General features: G+C 46.5%; 1 protein-coding gene across 1 annotated transcript in view; it reads left to right on the forward strand.

Moving 5' to 3' along the window:
* ATP6V0E1 (ATPase H+ transporting V0 subunit e1) overlaps positions 1 to 3,661 on the forward strand; it is a 35,476-nt gene extending 31,815 nt beyond the window's left edge. The window contains exon 4 of the mRNA XM_036848819.1: positions 3,167 to 3,661. The gene's annotated coding sequence lies outside the window, so the exon portion shown is untranslated. The remainder of the gene's footprint in view (positions 1 to 3,166) is intronic.
* The last annotated feature ends 2,339 nt before the right edge of the window (positions 3,662 to 6,000 follow it).

Below are 6,000 nucleotides of genomic sequence, written 5' to 3' on the forward strand. Positions count from 1 at the left end.
CTTCCTTGAATCCAGTTGAGCCTGTAATGTCACTTGTGTCTGCCTCTGTACTCTGTTCCTCTGTCGGGGACCCTACTATCTGACCCAGTCACTGCGGCTCTGAATTACTGCAGTGGCTCCTCATCACGTCTGCCTGCCTCTACACTCAAAGTATCTACAAACCACCACCCTGTTTTATCTTCCTGACATAGCACTTCCTGAAACACATCCTGCTTGCCCCAGAAACTTTGAGTAGCTCTCCATGGGCTACAGCAGGGCTTTTTCTTAAACCCAAGGTCCCTGATTTTAATGGGTACGTGCCGCTTGGAATGCTGTATGTAACGTGCTGTCAGCACAGCTTGTCAGGGTCACCAAAGGTCCCATGAGCCACAAAAGATAAGAATGACTAGTCTGCAGATTCTGTCCCACTTTCTAACTTGGTGGTCAAGGCCTGCCTTGTCTGCCTTCCAACCACCTTCGCCACTCTCTGCACAACTTTCCTCCGTGACCTACTAGTTCCAGCCATACCATTTTCATGCTCTTGACCTAATTAGCTTTACTTAGCTTTTCCTGCCTCACTCCCCTACCGCAGTCGTTAATGTAGAAAGCAGGTTAGTAAACGCACTATTCAGCGAACATTCTGGTTTCTTGTCTCCACTCGCCCATTCTCTCTTAATTCTTTCTGATGTTTTCTCTAAGTGTCCAGCTTGCAAATCCTTGCACTTCCTTTCCTGACCACTTGGCTTCCCAGAGATCTCTTCTCTCCTAAATGTATTTAGCTCTGCTGTTTTTGCCTTGAATTGTGAAACACTCAGGCCTTTATAGGTTGCTTAAATACCTCTTGTAGTTGATCTCCTACAATAAATACATACCTTACCATGAGAGTAAAGAAGGAATTATTTTGCAAAGTTATCTGAAATGAAAAAATAAAGATAAAAATGAGACCTCTTCTTTTTTGTTTAAAAAATATATATATTCACTCATCATCCTTCCCTGAACAGATTTCTTGATTCTAGCCTTAATATTTTTATGTTGTCTTCATTCTCAGTTTTATCTGAAAGTAGCCTTGTGATTCCTTTATTTTACAAAATGAGAACATGGACCCTTTGGCTGAGTTCCCCACCTCCACCCCAGAATGGCTCTTGCATATCAGAGAGATGATTAGAATATGTGCTTCTTTAATTCACTCCAGAATCAAACCACAAGTCTATGCCATAGAACATAATGCTCGTTCACATTAATCTTAAACTGGTATCACTGAGCTTGAGGGAAAATTATTCCCTCTTTCTGTGTGGTTTTTCACAAGTGAAGACCTGTTTTCCCCTTCTGTGATTGTTCATTCATCCAGAAAGGCCTAAACAGTGAGGAAGTCTGACCATATGCTGTTTTTTAAAATTTAATTTATTATTTTTGGCTGCGTTGGGTCTTCATTGCTGCGCGCAGGCTTTCTCTAGTTGCGACTAGCAGGGGCTACTCTTCAACGCAGTTTGCAGTCTTCTCATTGCGGTAGCTTCTCTTGTTGTGGAGCATGGGCTCTAGGTGCACAGGCTTCAGCAGTTGCAGCAGGTGGGCTCAGTAGTTGCGGCATGCGGGCCCTAGAGCGTGCAGGCTTCAGTAGTTGTGGCTCGCGGGCTCTAGAGCGCAGGCTCAGTAGTTGTGGCGCACGGGCTTAGTTGCTCCGTGACTTGTGGGATCTTCCCGGACCAGGGCTCAAACCCATGTCCCTTGCATTAGCAGGCGGATTCTTAACCATTGCGCCACCAGGGAAGTCCCCTGACCATATGCTCTTCATAGGAACTTCACACACAAAACATTTGGATTCACTGCTTCACATATTCTCAAGTAAATTAATAACCTGCCTGGAACTCAGGTCTGTGCAGAGGGCTGTTCTGCTGGCCTAAGGAAGAGAAGAGAAAATGATCATGAGATTAGAGGAAAGGTTGGTTCATGGTTCATGAAGCCATGGAAGAAACCGATAGCTCTGGTCATTGCCCCTACCTAGCCTGCTACGGTTATTTTCCTTAGTACGTGGTAAAAATGGTCCTCTAATTACATCTTCAGTTGACTGTTTGCACTGTCCTGCCCTAGTGGGTCCCCAGCAGTCTGGTGCTTTCCACCATGGAGGGTGGCTGGCCTGCCCAGCTTGCTCCAGTAAGATTTACCAGCAGTCTTATGTCTGCTTCTGGGCGGCTGGCCTCCCCAGCTTGCTCCAGTAAGATTTACCAGCAGTCTCATGTCTGCTTCTGGGCACCTTGGCCCCGGAGCCTTGGGAAACCCGCCATTTAATCACCCGGCACTGGGCATTCTCCAGGGTGTGTGCCCACTGGCTTGGGAAATCGCAAGGGCCCGTGTGGTCTCCCTGTGGGCTTTGCGACCTCCAGCCTTCCAGACCTGCCTGCTACAGCCGTGCCTCCTCCCCACTTAACTAGCCCCTCACTCCCCCTGCACCTCCCTCAACACCCTGGCAAATGGTGGGCCACAACCAGCTTGATTTCTTATCTACTAAATCGAGGCTTGTGTGGAAATCACCTCTTAAAGACACTATTGAACTTTTATTTTCTCTTTATTTTTTCTCTTTAACTTCAAAAGTAGCACATGTGGCTTTATTTATAAAGACGTTATACAGTAAGCTTTGCGTGAAGGAGTTACGCGACCGCTGTTAGCAGTCTGATGTGTGAAGATACCTATTTTAAATGTTTGCCAGCTCTGCAAAGGTGGTGTTGCAGCATTAAGCTTCTAGAAGAAGAAATTCTCATTTGTCACCTACACTTGGGGTGGCAAGAACGGTGAGCCATCTCGAGTAGCAAGGGGCCTGCTCTTTAGGAGTCTGACGCAGGGACCAGCTTGCCCGCCTGTGGGAGCGGAAGTGCAAATACAGAGTCTTGAAGCCCAAGGGAACTTGTCAGGTCCCAGTGCAGCGGGTCTCAGTCAGCTCCACTCTTCCTGCTTTCTATGACACCGTCAAACCGGGACTTGGGATCCTCAGTTTAGCATTGTCCTTGGTAACTGGACTTATTGTCACAGCCCTGCAAAACCTGCCCGAACTTGCACGTTAACTGAGCCCACTTTCATTTAGGAGCATCTGTGTATTTAAAATTATTGGCCTGGTTGACTTTCTTGGTGTTACCCTTTTGCCCTCCTGAGGTTGGTGGAAAGGCCCAGTTACTGGAACGGTTTTGTTTTGCAGGTCACAAAGAGAACTCCTCTAGATGCAAAATCACCTCCATACCCAGACCACCTTCCTTGACTTGCCCACTTTGGCTGTCAGCTGCCTTAAACGTTCCCACCACATTTGAATATCTTATTCTACAATGCAGTATTTTTTCCTGTCACCTTTTTTATACTTTGATGAATGATGTGCCTATTGAATCTAAACTGTGCTGCCCCTATAAAATGTTTATGTACTCTTCGGAGATAGAAAATGCTGTTGTTCTGAGAAATAACATTACTCTCCTTGGAAACTGTGGATTTGAAGATGGCTCCTGCCCGCTCACAACATGAGAATCAGCGAAGTGTTTAAAAACTGTTACATGATAGTAAGACTCCAGTGGGGCAGTCAGTAGGAGAACATGTTCAGAGGGAAAATCTGTCCCACCAGAATTATACCAAAGTATATTTTCAGGATGAATTTCTTATTTCTGCCCTCCTTTGGAATAAATTATTTTTCTGCTCTCTATGGAAATCTGGTTTCGGTGTTTGTTAAGCTCATTTCTGTAAGCTCTTCTGTCTCTGGATAATGCCTTTTTGAAAAATGATTTTGTAGTCCAGACGTAGCTTGGATGGATTAACCTGGCTGTGTAGTTTGAGATACCTGAGGAGTCTGGTAAGTACTGTTCTTAATCATCCGGTAAACACCTGAGTGCTTGCTGTAGCCACTGGAGGAATCAAAGATGTGGAAATTGGGTCCCTGCAAATTCAAGAGCTGGAATGCTATTTGGGGAGGTATATAATTCAAGGCCGCGTTTGACCATTGTCCATAAACACGTGGTCATGATGCTAAGCAGGTAGAGGGGCGGTGCCAGCCACAGGGACGAGCCGGAACCAGCGGTTCCTTGTACCACCTCACTATCAGAAATAGGACTGAAACATCAAGTGGTTAAAAAGCCTGGGACGGGAACAATAATTCTGTGTTTCAGTAGCAGGCATCTCAATAATTCACTAACTTGGGGACTTTATTAGTTTTAAGAAATTTAAAATGAAAATGGATCTAAACTTTCACCAGCTCATGGCTCTTTGACAGCCAGCCAAGAATGGGTTTCCTGTTTTGCAGTTTGTAGTTTTCTATTCCTCCCAAGCTATCTGAACTCATTGCTTTGCTATTCTTATGACCAAAGAGAGTTTCAAGTTGACCTAACTCTCCCGCTTTCATTTCTTTCTTTTCCTTCTTTGCTTTCATTTTGAACTTAAAGTTTTTCCTGAGAGGCAACTTGGTACTTTACATTTCCAGCAAACAGGCTTCTTTAGCTAATTTCGTGGAATCCAGAAAACACTGAAGATTTGATGTTGAGGGACCACAGTGATACATGGTAACCCCATCATTTTACAGATGAGGAATCTCAGCCCAGACAGGGAGAGTTACTTGCCCAGTTTAACATAGCTGGTCAGAGGCAGATGGGGGAGTAGGATCCATGTTTTCTAATTTCCACTCTAGAGCGCTTCTTCCTTGTACCCTGCCTGTCTCAGAGTTCCACTGGCCAGGAGCCAGCTCTGGGGCTCGGGTGGGAGGAAAGAATTATGCCTTTGTGGATGATCAGGCTCTCTCTCATCGGAGCAACTTACTTGATCCTTAATTGTTATTTGTCATCTAAGAAAGCAATGCTGGTGGTTACTGTGGGTACATGAAAGGATGCCACAGTCTTTGAGTCCTGACCGCGGTCGGGGGAGCGTGACTTGAGTGCAGCTGAGTACCCGGATTCTTCAAGTCAGGCCCTACTGCCCATCATCACTGGCGGTCAGTCTGAAACCTTTCCAACTCCCACCCTGGACTGCTTCCCAGCAGACCACCATGGGTTTGAAGCTGAGCCTCAGGTCGTCCCTAGTGTGGTGCTTCCCTTGAGTGTTGCTTTTGCCTGTCCCGAGTTCAGCACGGCATGAGCTGATAGGGAGCCTGCGTGGGTTCAGCACAGCAGACCTCGGCTGTGGCATGCTTGCAGCAGTGATGGAGGGCAGCTCTTGGGGGGCTCTTCTCATTCACGATCATGGTTTGACACATTTCCGATTTAATGGCATGGTTGAAGGCAGAGGTCACAACCCTGGCTGATCCAGGTCCCTGAGTTCTGCCTTATTCTGTCACTTGGTACGGATCCATTTTCGTACTTCTTGTTCGCTGTAAGACATTAGGGGGTAAACTGGATTACATTGCTTTTTACACTCGGGCTTGCTTGCCACTTGGTGGGATCCAATTCTTACAGACGGGTGAGGAAGATTTATGTGTTGGCTGCACTAACAGCAGTGGGAGACACAGGGACATGAGCACTGAAGGGCCTGGTGATGTGCCAGGGAGGTTTTGAAAATCCTGCTCAGTAAACTTTCTAGGGAGATAAAAGGCCCTAATAAGGCAGCAGACCAGGCCTGAATCTAGAGGGTTTTCTCCAAACCCTACTAGGACTCACTCCTAATGAGGCCTCAGTATAAAGCCTGTGAAGAAGAAAGGAGCTCATTTCCTAGCCAGATTGGAGATCAAAGACCACCCCTCCCTGCCCAAAGACTGATTGCAAGCTCCTAACGGCCGGGTAAACTCAGATATATGTTTTCTCCTCACCTCCTCCCTAATAATTGAACCATTTTGTTAAAACGACCCAGCATCTGAGATGGATGCCTGTGAGTCCTGTTTCCTTCGACAGTGCCCTTGCTCCAGTGCTTGTCAGGGCCCAGATTGGAAGGAGCACCATCCAGCGCTTTAAAAGGATACTGGAAGTGTTTCTCTCCTCCAAAGCCCCGGTGAACATGGTGTGGCCTGGATGATCATCAGACTAGGAGAAGCCCTAGCTTTGCAATTATTCCATCACTTGCTAGTTATGT

Source organism: Balaenoptera musculus, chromosome 3 (assembly GCF_009873245.2).
Source record: "Balaenoptera musculus isolate JJ_BM4_2016_0621 chromosome 3, mBalMus1.pri.v3, whole genome shotgun sequence".
In the NCBI taxonomy this organism is placed as follows: domain Eukaryota; kingdom Metazoa; phylum Chordata; class Mammalia; order Artiodactyla; family Balaenopteridae; genus Balaenoptera; species Balaenoptera musculus.